Raw genomic sequence first — 13,068 nt, 5'->3', positions numbered from 1 at the left:
TAAATCGGGAAAAAAGATCAGACCTCCAGCTGTATTGGCCTGCCAAGAAATACATATGTGCATAATAAATGAGGTACAAGATGTGACATCTTAAGGTCTACTATCCTATCAAAATTGAAGCGTAAAGAACTTGTGGTTACTGAGTTATGCATATATATGCATATTCAAGGTCAAAGGTCATCAAGGTCACGTGACATTTTGCGAAAAAAAACCATTGTATTGCTAATTAATCCATATATGCCAAAATTCAGACCTCTAGCTCTATTGGCTTGCCCACAATTATATATGGGCATAATTAATGAGGTAAAGCATGTGTTGTCATAAGGTCTCCCATCCTACTAAATATAAAGGACATAGCACTTGTGGTTACTTATTTATTGACATAATCGTGTATTTTAGGTAAAAGGTTATCGAGGACACATGACATTTTGTCAAAAAATTTCTATCCTATAGTCTGTCCCTATATACTAAAAATCATACATTTACCTCTATTGGCTTGCTCAAAATTAGATATGCACATAATTAATGAGGTACAATATGTGGCGTCATAAGGTGTCCCATCATACCAAATATGAAGGGTGTAGCACTTGTGGTTCCTGAGTTATGGACAAATATGTATATTTGAGGTCAAAGGTCATTGAGGTCACGTGACATTTTTTCAAAAAAATTGTATTGCTAAGTTATCCCTACATACCAAAAATCAGACCTCTAGCTCTATTGGCTCGCTCAAAATTAGATATGTGCATAATTAACGAGGAACAATATGTGGCGTCATAAGTGTCCCATCATACCATATATGAAAGGTTTAGCACTTGTGGTTACCGAGTTATGGACAAATATGTATATTTGAGGTCAAAGGTCACGTGACATTTTGTCAAAGCGTATGAGATATCTGCATGAACGGATGGACTCACATGGATGGACTAACGGACTGACATGACCCAATCTATGAGCCCCCTGGACTTTATCTGTGGGACTAAAAACTGTGTCACTGCATCCTTTTTGCAATATGAATACGATGAGAAACTAAATTTTTATTTTTCTTGGCCTTATACATGGGAGTCTATGGACTGCCTTATACATGGGAGTCTATGGACTGCCTTATACATGGGAGTCTATGGACTGCCTTATACATGGGAGTCTATGGACTTCCTTATACATGGGAGTCTATGGACTGCCGTATACATGGGAGTCTATGGACTGCCTTAAACATGGGAGTCTATGGACTGCCTTATACATGGGAGTCTATGGAGGTGAAAACTAAAAAGTCCTCTAACACGGCCAAATTGATCGCATTGTGAAACAAATCAACGTGCATCTGTATGAGGTAGAGTACTATCCTTTTACCAAGTTTGAACGAAATCGCTCCAGGGTCTCTGAGATATCTGCGTGAACGAAAAAAGTCATAAAATATGCAAATGAGCAATTAATTAATAAGCCACACCCACCAAAATCTAATCAGATCTAAGTCTCATCATGATAATACCAAATACCAAATTGCATGACATTGGACCTAAGGGTTCTTAAGTTATGAGTGGAACAAAATCTGTCTACGGACGGACGGACGGACGGACAGACGGACACACACACAGACATTGTGGCGACATAGGACACCTTTGGTGCTTCGCACCACGGTGTCCAATAACAAAATGGCTGTCATGCCGGCATATTGGATCATTTCGTGAAACAAATTGACGTGCATATGTATGATATAGGTCAATGTCCTTGTACCAACTTTGAATAAAATCGGTTGAGATGTGCCTGAGTTATGCTCTGCACATAAAAAAATCGTAACAAAATGGCCGCATGGCAGCCATATTGGATCATATCACAAAACAAATCAATTTGCATATGTATGATTTATGAAGTAATCCTTGTACCAAGTGTGAGTGAAATCGCTCCAGGCATCTCTGAGATATCTGCGTGAATGGACGCACGCATGCATGGACAGACGGATGCACGGACATGGCCAAACCTATAAGTCCCCCGGACGGTGTCCATGGGGACTAAAAAAATGACAAGAATTGCCTCAAAATACAAATTTGCATATTTCACTAAAATTTGAACAATTAACCTAACTGAGGTCACCCCAAGTGAAATGCATATAAAATTTCAAAGCAATCAGATAAGCAACTTCAGAGAAATAGATTTTGTGACCAAAAACAGCAAAAAAATACCTAAAATATAGAAATATGCAAATTCTGCACGAGTATCAAATTTCAAAGCAACCAGACAATTTATGTGATTTCAGAGAAGAGCGCAATTGTGATGGATGACGGACGGACGGATGATGGACGGAGGGAGAGATGGGCAATGACGTAAAATCAGCCCATTTGATAAGCTCCGCATTGCTGACAGCAGAGCTAAAAGGCTGACAAACAACAATACATATCCACTCATTAGATTAGCTCTGCTTTGCTGATAGTGAAGCTTAAAAGCAAATTCACCCCCAAAATGCTAAAGTTGACGGATGACCAACAACAACACACACCTACCAGGGTACACAAGATAGGCTCATTCACACTAACTGCAGAGCTAAAATAGAAAACAGTTTGATTCCCTGTCTGTTCTTTTAAAGTTATATCCATTAGAATACAAATAAACAAGTGATGATTACATATATAAATCTCTATTTTTCATAAGCTTGTCTGACTGCTAAAGGTGAATTTTGTTGAAATATTTTCACTTATTGCAACATACACCTTCGAGAAAATGGGACAGGCAACTGCTGTGGTTTCTTTGTGTAATCTTAGTAATATTGAAATATATTAAGTTTATTTGCCAAGCGGTCCCCAACAACAATACTTGGTACTTAACATTGAATCTCATGAACGATCAAACTGATGTTCTGAATATGTACACTTTGCTCTGGCATAGCGCGTTGCGAGTAATGAGGGTCGATGATTGCAAGCAATAGTTTTTATCTCCAAAGCCAACTTCAGATGTAGTTTTGAGCTTTTTTTCTTGATAATGGAATGTGACTTGGTGTGCTGTATTCATAAGTTAGTCCCATTTGCAATAATCTGCAACATTCTCTGTATCCTTTTGTCCACAAGTTGACATTGCCTGAAATCCATATCGCACAAGCTTGAAGATATATCTCCTAGGGAGCCATCATTATTTACAGCCTGGGGCAGAGGAATGTGAAGGGGTCACCCAAAATATTGAAAGCTATAAGGGGGGTTATTCAAAATGTTGAGAGAAAGAAGGGGGGGTTATTCAATTTTTGGTGCAAATGTATTGAAACACCTCTCAGATTGCCTACTTCACACATCAATTTCTACAAATTTTACTCAGTAAAATTACACATTGAAAATACCTCTTAGATTACACCAAACTGCACCAATGCACACTACAATTTCTCAAACTTTTCCATGCAAGGGAGGGGAGCAAGCCAAGCGGACACTTTCCCCATCAGCCCTGCATGTTCTTCAATCTGTACTTTCAAAGTCTACCCTGTCGGATATCCTAGTGAGGACCCTGTTATGATACCCATACATACAACAAACTGTATGTGGTTGTATACTGGTTATAGTGTAACCTTTGACATCTATGTTTTGTTGTGACTTTGAATTTCATTTTGTTGGTTTCACCTTGTTCAAACCGTCATGAGATAACCAATGATTATCTCGCAGGGTACACAAGGATTTGAATGGTCTTTCCTCTTGCTGTATTTATGTAAATTGTAGAAATACATGTATTGAAATTTAACTTTCAAAATTGAGTGTGGGGGTCAGTCAAAATTTCCATGTAAGGGAGGGGGGGGTTACTCAAATTCATCATGGTTTGGGGGGTACTCAAAATTTAGAGTTTCCGACGAAATTCCTCCAACATCTCCTCTCCGACCTGTACTCCGTAAATAATGACAGCTCCCCATGAAATTTGGGCTCCAATAGCTGTAATTTTTGATGAATTTTTCACAATTTCTTTTGATATCAACTCCAGTTTTTTGTTCTTCTTCTGGAAGCTCATTGGGAAACAAAGTGTATCATACATGTGCACATTGCAATGTTATTGACAAGTATATGTAAATCTGGGTCCTGATTGACATGTACACCCTCTGGAGCAGAAAAAGAAGTTATAATGGAATGTTTATAAACAATCATCACAAGTGACAACTAGCTACAGGTCCGTTACTATACTACAGAGATCACCATGATACTGAGGGGAGGCATGAAATAATAATTGTCTTTTCTCAGTGCTCTGAAAGTTGTAATTTTCCTCTCTATGAGCTGGATATATAATTATATAATTATATATCCAGGTATATAATTATATACCTTCAACAGTTCTGTACTAGCTGTATCTGATGATGCTTAGTATTGAGGGTTTTGTCTGTTAAGTTGGCCACTCTTTATCTGTGGTAGGTGCTATGGTTTAGGAGCCTCTGATCCTAACATACACAAATCTGTGTGCTGAGCAGTGTAAGGGTGCACGTCTCTCCACCATACTGACTAATAGGAAATCCTCTACCAAATGGAGGTGCAATCCCACTGTCTTCATCTTGAGACAACTGTCCCTGGTGGTTGGTTCCTTTCTTTGAATGGTAAAATGCTGCCTTATAGTCGGTTTTGGATTTATCCTGCTCCTCTTCTGCATGGATATACACACCTGTTCCCTAACATAGTAATAATAATAAACTCATGGAAGATAATCATGGACAAATCATGGAAGATAATAATTTCTCTTCACAAAAAGTTAGTTTATTTGTGTGTCACATATCCAAGAATTCTTGTGTAAAGGACCAATAAATTTATTTTTCTCTCCGCTATATGCATGTTTCTCTAACCTAGACATCTAAACCATACTTTTTCCTTCTTGCTCATGTCATATGTAATACAATGTAGATTGGCAACAACCAATGTCCTGCACAGTTTAAGAATGAGGATTGCTGTCACATGCATGTTGTGTATAATTCAGGATGAATTAGTGTAAAACTGATGTACCTACATAGTTGCAGCTGGCAATGTCAATTAAAATACAGAAATGTATCACTAATATTTTTGTGAACCTGTGATTCTAAATAGTATTCTTGTAATTGTAAACATGCTAGACATGTGTATAGCTATAAAGACAACTAACATAAAACACTTTGTGCAAGTTACAAGATACCAGTTCCAGCACATCTTTGCAACAGCCACTTGTGTATATATACTGTGGTGCAAGGACTAAAATGGAAATTTACCTGTTTTTTGATCATTTCCATTCATCTTTCGTAATAATGTCATGATCCAAGTCCAATCCCAAGCCCTCCACTTTGTCTTTAATGCTCTTTGTCAAGGTCAATGGTATTTCTCATCCTTGATATTGCGCAGCATGCACTGCTGATCCTGAATTGTAAACACATAGACTCGTGATTACTTATAACTCTTTAAATAACAATGATAACCGGAATGATTAAAATACATTTGGTGATGGGATGTACTACAATGAATTGCAAACACTCTGTATGTCCTTAACCCTAATGATGATAAGCATTAGACACATGTAAACATTCTAAATCACGTGTGCATACCAGATGTATTCTCTCATTGAATATACTTGTCTCATTGGAATATACTTCATCATAACAGTTTTATGGATCCTACGAATGAAGCTACATGTATTGAATGTCTAGTCATGTGCATTTATCATATCATCTGCATTTCACTAGGCAATTCATAGAGTGCCAAGTGGCAAGAAATTTTTTAGCAAATTCAGCTAAATAAGAGAAAATAACTTTACCAAAAATGTGTAAGCAATGATTATCACAACAAAGTTACTGATTAAATAGTATGGTAGAGGTGTAATACATTTGATCTACTCAAGAGGGTATTTTAAAAAAAGGACTACAAATGTGTATGACAACAGCAGTGTTTCCGCTGCCATTCGCAAGAGCGTGAAATGGCAAATGAAATGTCTGCAGATTGGGAAATATTTTTCAACTATCCTTCGCCAAACTGGTCTGTGCTATTTTCAGGGGCTGATCGAGAGTGCAGTTAAAGCCGCACTTTTCAATCCCAGGTTCTCGCATTAGTGGAGTTCTTCTCCCAGTCAAACACTTGGCCAGTACGATGTTTGATTTCTATAACATTAATTACACAAACTGATCTCAACCTTTTATCACCTTTTGCTAATCCTGCAAACAGAGTTTATACAAGCGTTTGATTGACGGTCAGTTTAAATCGCCAACAGTCACAACAAACACTCGAATTTCCTAAAAAATTGTCTTTCTAGTCGCGTTAGACTTTTAATATAACCACAGAGTCCGATCGGCAGCAACTTCACGCTGACCGCTTGGCAGTCTGTCTGCCTTCTTGTGGCCGGGGAAAACTAAAAGTGGCATTTTCTGGAGCGTGTAACCTTGTGTTGACTGTTTGGTGTCCACTAACACAATGAACGCTGCTATAGCTTTGCGTCCTTTTAAAGGGAGGCTCCACCTTTAAAAGGCAGAGAGATTTTTTAACATCCCTGGCTGGTCATTCTTTCCTTGCTTAGTGTGCAGTCTCAGAAAACTATTATAATCAGTAACTTATGAAGTTATATGCCATGCTTTCAGATGGCTGCATGCAATGACCTTGTTATTTTATGACAAGTGCTTTGTAAACAATGCTTTAACATAGTCAGGAAATACTGATTGCAGTATATTTTCAAAAACTAAGCAGACAACAGCAGCCAATGACAGCAAGGGTGGTGAATAAAATGAAACCAGTGTTTCAAAAACGTCACCGTAGGACACTACTGCAGCAAACTCAGAGGCAGCTATTAATGAGCACAGTGTGGTAAACTGTCAATTGGATGACGTCCTGAGCCAAACTTCATGCAAATGTTATAACCTATGCAAATACAATGACCCAGGCCTATCCACAAAACAATTACTCAGCATCGCAGGTGACTCTGGACTATCCAGAATACACATACAGGTACCTGCTATGGAAGATGACCCAGGCCTATCCTGAATACAATACAGGTACACATTTTTGAAAATGACCTGGGCCTTATCCTGAATACGATACAGGTACAGACTGTTTGTATTAATGATAGGCCTTAGTCATCTCCCATTTTGTATTCTATATAGGCCAGCTGATTCATCATACATGTACATACTGTGTGCATGTATGTGTATTGGCTTAGGCCATCCTCCATTGCATATATTATGTGTATTGTGGATATATGTCTGTGCCATCTTCCATACCATGTGAATGCATTTGGATTGAGGATAGGCCCGGGTTATCTTCCATACTGTGTACATGTATTTGTGGATATAGGCTGGGGTCACCTCCTGCCATGATGTGTACACGTACTGAGTAACACTGTATTGTGGATAGGCATTGGTCATAATATTTGCATGAAGATATGCCCAGGATGTTGTCCTGTTGAATGTTTACTACGCTGAACACAAGCAGCACACTGCGACATGCTAAGTCGTGTTCGAGTACAATTAAGCAAAAAAGATAATTGCACAGGTTGTCCGCAGAGTTGCAGGGTAGTAGTAGTTACAAAAAAGAAAGTGTACCAGGAATAGTTTGTTGAATTTCCATGACTAGTGTTTTAATAAGAGAAGAGTCAGCTTTTTTTTTCTGTAAGACATATAAAGTGGCCAGACAGGATATTTAAAATACATGTATACACCCAGTTTGATTTTGAAACTATTAAGCATTTACTGCTTGGAGTACACCTTCTTTAAGTGAACAGTTGGTTTAATAATCAGACTCTGTGATTGGAGAACTGAAAGCACTTGATGATTGAGGCAGAAGCTATGGATCTTTCAAAGGAAACATCTTGAAGTTACCCTGTCAATGATGCAATACTTGTAATACATCTTGATACATTTACAAAAGTGCAAAATTAAGTCACATAAGTGTGTGGCACACAGGAAATAAAATTTGTTGTGAATGTTATTAAGAAAGCAGTTTGTTCCATAAAAAATAGTTGTTTATTTTCATTGCCACTAATTATCAGTCGGTCAGGATGAGTCCTACTTAAATTTTTAAATCACAAATGTCCAATGGACCTGGTAATGTATTACCTTGAATAGAAATGATTATTGGACCAGTTTAATGTCATCTTGCCACTGTAGCAACTGATAGGACCCACCTGAGTATATATATACAACTGTCAGTTGGATAAAAATCATAAATGCAATTACATGTAATTTTGATGGCTATAGTTCTGGCTAATCAATTTTGGTCTCAATTAGCCAGAATGGTTTAAGGGAAAATTTACCCAGTGGAAACACTGAACAGTGTAAGTACAAACCTGTGCCACAGCAAGGACCCATTGTCTTAGGAAAATAAATAATTGATGAAAGATTCCTCAATTCCACAGGTTTTTGCTCTGCATTGATGACAACACCATCATCTCTGTTCAGTGTTGGCTCTCTGCATAGCCACACACTGTGTATATGCTTTGCAATGGAGGATGGTATTGTCACTATGTTGCTTTTCACCTGGTTGTCATTGCCCAGTATGCACTGCCTCAGCAAGGGATCTTGAATCTGATTGGGTGAAAAGAAACATTAACTTGAATCATGCAATGTAAATATTATCTCCTGCAAATTGCTGACATTAGTTTACATCAGTTCATTCTAAAACATGGCTTTTTATATGCAAGATAAGACAACTTGATTGTTTATGACTTCTGTAATTTTAATTAACCTTCCATCACTGGTATAACTTTGCCCTAAACCCATTGTAATCACTGGTGATTGTGGACCTTTTTAAAGGAAACAGGTACATAATGTAGGTCAAGACGTGTATTCAAGCAAGTAGCAATATCTTTATATATTTATTTCAAAGAAAGACCAACAGGAACAAGTCACATTAACAGGCTCCATAAAATAAACATAATAATATGAATGCATGAAGTACAATAAACAATAAACAACAAACAACAAACTATATGAAACCATTAAAAATGTACAAATTTAAGCATGGCATTCTGACCAAGCATCTGAAACTTTGACAAGATAAAGTGTTGTCAATGGCAGGGTTGGAAATGCACGATTCATTTAAAGTAGCCATACATCTTTGAAGAGCCAAGTACCTAAAAACATCGAGTTTTATACTGCGAGTTCTTGTACATGTAGTTTACTGAGAAAACATCAAAATTAATATGAAACATGATTGGGACAATCATACATATTATTCACATATTTGTATAAAAATATAAATAATCTCCAATGATAAAGAGGCTAAAGGTTAAAACGCTTGCAGAATTATCCATTATTATTTCAGCTGTAAGGATGCTATGTTTGAAACAGAAGAACTTCATGAATTTCATTTGCACTTGCTCTATTTTGTCCTGTTGAATTTTTTGCCAAGGAGATCACACTACAGACGCATATTCTGAAATACTTACATGTATTAAAGTTACGTAGAGAGCATTGAGGGAGTTGATGTTGAAGAAAGTATTACAATTCCGCCAAATAAAACCGAGCATGTGAAAAGCTTAACTGATAACGAACGAGACATGTGCAGGAAATTGAAAATCAAATCTTACCTGATGAAGGATTTTGTCAAAGAGCAGTTATCAATCTTTTGATTCTTGTTCCTTCTAAGTTTCACATACATGTACCTCTGAGGCTTTACGACCAGGTTACGCGAGGTATACTAACAGCTGTAGGCAAATGTCAACGAATACAATGAATTAGAATCTTGCAGATAGTCCTATTTCTCACCGTCTGTACAATGGATACTCAACTTTCTAATCATAGAAGCTATGATATATGGGTCAAAAGATCAGTAAAATCATACACTCATTCATTATGTATTACCATGCTATAGACATCTCATTTAATTGGTGGAGCAGAACCATGTGACTGACCACAAATACACAGTATGTAATGGTTTGTTTTGATGTCCATGAATATAAATAATGCTGCTAACATTGTGACTTTTCATCAAAAATGTAAATTGTCAATTGTACAAAGATCATAATCAATCACAAAAACAAAATGAAGCACTTGTGGCCCAAGTTATACATTTTTTTAAAAATCTCCAGATTTGACAAATTTTTAGGGTGGCCATGACTGTGCATTGCTTATTACATGCCTTGATGTGAGTGCAAATCAATGAATTGATTTGAAAAGGAACATCCGGGGAGTTAGGGGGTCGGTGAACGATGTACTGACTGGTTTCCATGGTTACCAAGGCCAGTGAAGCCCTACAATGTTTCGACATCTAAGTAGACCCTGAATGATAGATGTAAAATATACATGTGCACACTTCTATTTTGACCTTCGTTAAAATCCGTTTGATGCTGGTCAATAATGGTAAAACTGTTTGAAAATGTCCAGCATATAACTAAATGTCATACAGCATTTATAACCAGAGGCATGTAATAAAAATATTGTTGCCTGAATACATGGGTTATGTGCCCTCGCAGCAGGAAACGATTTGCCATCCTGGTGTCTGGCAAATTGTCACCTGTTCTCTGGCACATAAACCCATGTATTCAGGCAATATTGCACAAGTTCTGGGGCTCCGTTGTCTTTCACATGGGAAATTTTTGTAAATCTTGATGATTTTCTAGGGTTTGTTGGTAATATCATGGAAATAACAGGCTCTGCCCCGACCATTAACGTTTATCTATAGGCTTTGGCAAGACTGAAAGCCAAAATAAGCTTGCTCGCTAAGCCTTGTAAATTCTTGACTTTCCTCTCGCCCTTGGCCATAAATGAATAATAATGGTCAGAGCATCACCCATTATTTCTATAACATTAATTCATTAATCATTAATTAATATTGTTAAAATATCTGTGATAAGGGCATTTATGTACAAGAAATTAAATTTGGAATTTCACCAAATGCACTACATGGATTATATGTGGCCTCTGTTCATTTACCTGCCAGCCTTTCCCTGAACCGGAAGTTTACAAGGTCCCGTTCGATTGATTTCCCTGAACGCTACATGTAAACAATAATTGTAGAGCGGACTTTCAGACCTTCAGAATGAAAATGATTATCAAATCTGTGACTCCATGAAAGTTAAATATATGCAATAATTTGCAAAGTTAAATATTAACTATGCACACACCGGAGTTTTTATACACCAGTTTAGCATGGAGCCAGAAATGGTATTTGTTCCTAGCTCCATGAGTGTAGGTAAGGAAAACTGTGAACACACACTCATGCTTACGATTCATGATACTGTACAGCATGTAAACCATTTTACTTGACAAAAATTTCGTCAGTTCATGCACTGTCCGAACATAAAGCATACGGGCTCGGCACAGCTGCTTCCGATCCCGTGAGAACAAGCTTGATCTCACCATGGAGGTAATCTCTCCTTCTACCTGCATGATCTCACAGTGTGACCTCTATCCGTATGATACCTCCTGGCCGCTGATGCCATATCGTTTTAATCAAACATCTCTGTACAGTACACTGAATCGCCAGCGTATGTAATGCAATTCAGCTCCCGTACGTATGTACGTGTACGTGTTCCACATATGAAAAAAATCTAAGACACGAACACGAAAAAAGAACGTGTGTGACTAAGCAAGTACACTACGTAGCCCTGCGTACAGGTCTGTATTCCCGGCGTTACGGCCTCCGCCACGCCTGAGACCTGTACGCACGGCGATACTTATACAGTGAATCATCAGGTTACCTCAGCTGACGAAAGGGGTAAAACCCCCAGCTCTGCGTGGCAGCAGGGCAATGTTTTACCGGCGTTTATAAGGCGGGAGGCCGTATAACCCCGGTAAAACACAGTCCTGCCACGCACAGCTAATATACCCATGCCGTGAATAACCTGCGGTTTCGTGCAACGTTCACTCTTTCGATCCTCGGCGGTTCTAGCGTATGACCATATGTTGACACAACTGTCACACCACATATGATCGACTATACACCGAAATCAGTGCAATGAATATATCAAATTCAGTCAATTCGAGTATAATATGATCGAGCGTACCTCTGCGTGGCAGGGCTGTGAGTCAGTGTGTTCACCGTCCCTCCACCCACGAGGGACGGTGGTGTGTTGAACGTGTGTTGAACACACAGTCGACTCGTGGCACGCACGCACAGCTACTAACATATTTTAATTGGCAGTACAGAAGTACTTACGTGGGAGGATGGACTTCACAACTCGAGCAAATAAGTTATCATCAGAGCTGTTACCCTACAACGGTGAGACTTGGCTTGAGTACGATGTAGCCTATACGGCGCCGCGTTGAGTTAACTTTCGCCGAGGCCAAGGGTTTCATTCTGCATCCACAGTACCGGTCACCGCGCCGACCGTGTGCGGTCAGCGAAACATAGGTCCGCTTTACACATGTATATCCTTCCATGACAAGCAATCAAGTACGCCATTCTCAGCTTTATTCGACAATACGTCAACGAAACTGAATGTTCAAATTTTACAGAATGCTTTATACAATACAAACCAACACTTCTAACACATTAAGCTTTCAATTGTAGTGTTAATTTAGCTTCGCTACACTTCGCGACACTTGTTCTCATTTGCATACAACTTTGTATATCGCTTCTTGCACTAGATGGCACAACAGGAGGAAAAAAATGCACAATCACACTAGATAACAAAAACAAATTTAACAAGAAAACTAAAACTTACAAACACAAAAAATTATACCCAATAAGCTTTCAGGTAGGCAGTTTTAAAACTGCTTAATGAGTTACTAGATCTTATATTTAAATCGACATTATTCCACTGATTGGCACTATTTACAGTAAAGCCTTTTCGATAAAATCCTTATTTGTTGCAGGAACCACTAACAATTTTTGCATCTTGGATCTTGTAACTCTTTTATGATCAATTTCGGTTAAAAAACTTGTCATATATTGCGGTGCAAGATTATTTAAACATTTAAAAACCATACAAACATTCTTATAAACTATTCTATCTGGTAATGGCATTATATGCATTGTTTTAAAAAAATGCTCGGTCGAAGCATTATACCTTGCATCACACATCACTCTGATAGCACGTTTCTGAATCTTATGCAACCTTTTCATAAACGGTGATGCTCCCCATAAATGACAACAGTAATCCAAGTGTGGTAAAATATAGCTATTATAAAAAAGTTTTCTTATATTCATAGGTAAAAACTGTCTTATTCTCTTG

General features: G+C 38.0%; 1 protein-coding gene and 1 long non-coding RNA gene across 2 annotated transcripts in view; both read right to left on the bottom strand.

The window, feature by feature from the left end:
- Positions 1-13,068, bottom strand: part of LOC139137020 (uncharacterized) — a 42,072-nt gene that overhangs the window by 17,370 nt on the left and 11,634 nt on the right. The gene's annotated exons all lie outside the window — the stretch shown is intronic.
- LOC139137019 (uncharacterized) lies at positions 2,735-12,293 on the bottom strand. The gene is made up of 5 exons (XR_011553291.1): positions 12,051-12,293; positions 9,481-9,597; positions 8,239-8,476; positions 5,186-5,330; positions 2,735-4,618 (listed from the first exon to the last, which is right to left on the bottom strand). It is a non-coding gene; the product is annotated as an uncharacterized lncRNA (long non-coding RNA).

Source organism: Ptychodera flava, chromosome 7 (assembly GCF_041260155.1).
Source record: "Ptychodera flava strain L36383 chromosome 7, AS_Pfla_20210202, whole genome shotgun sequence".
NCBI lineage: Eukaryota > Metazoa > Hemichordata > Enteropneusta > Ptychoderidae > Ptychodera > Ptychodera flava.
Note: the sequence above shows the minus strand (reverse complement) of the source record. Positions and strands in the feature narration are given on the sequence as shown.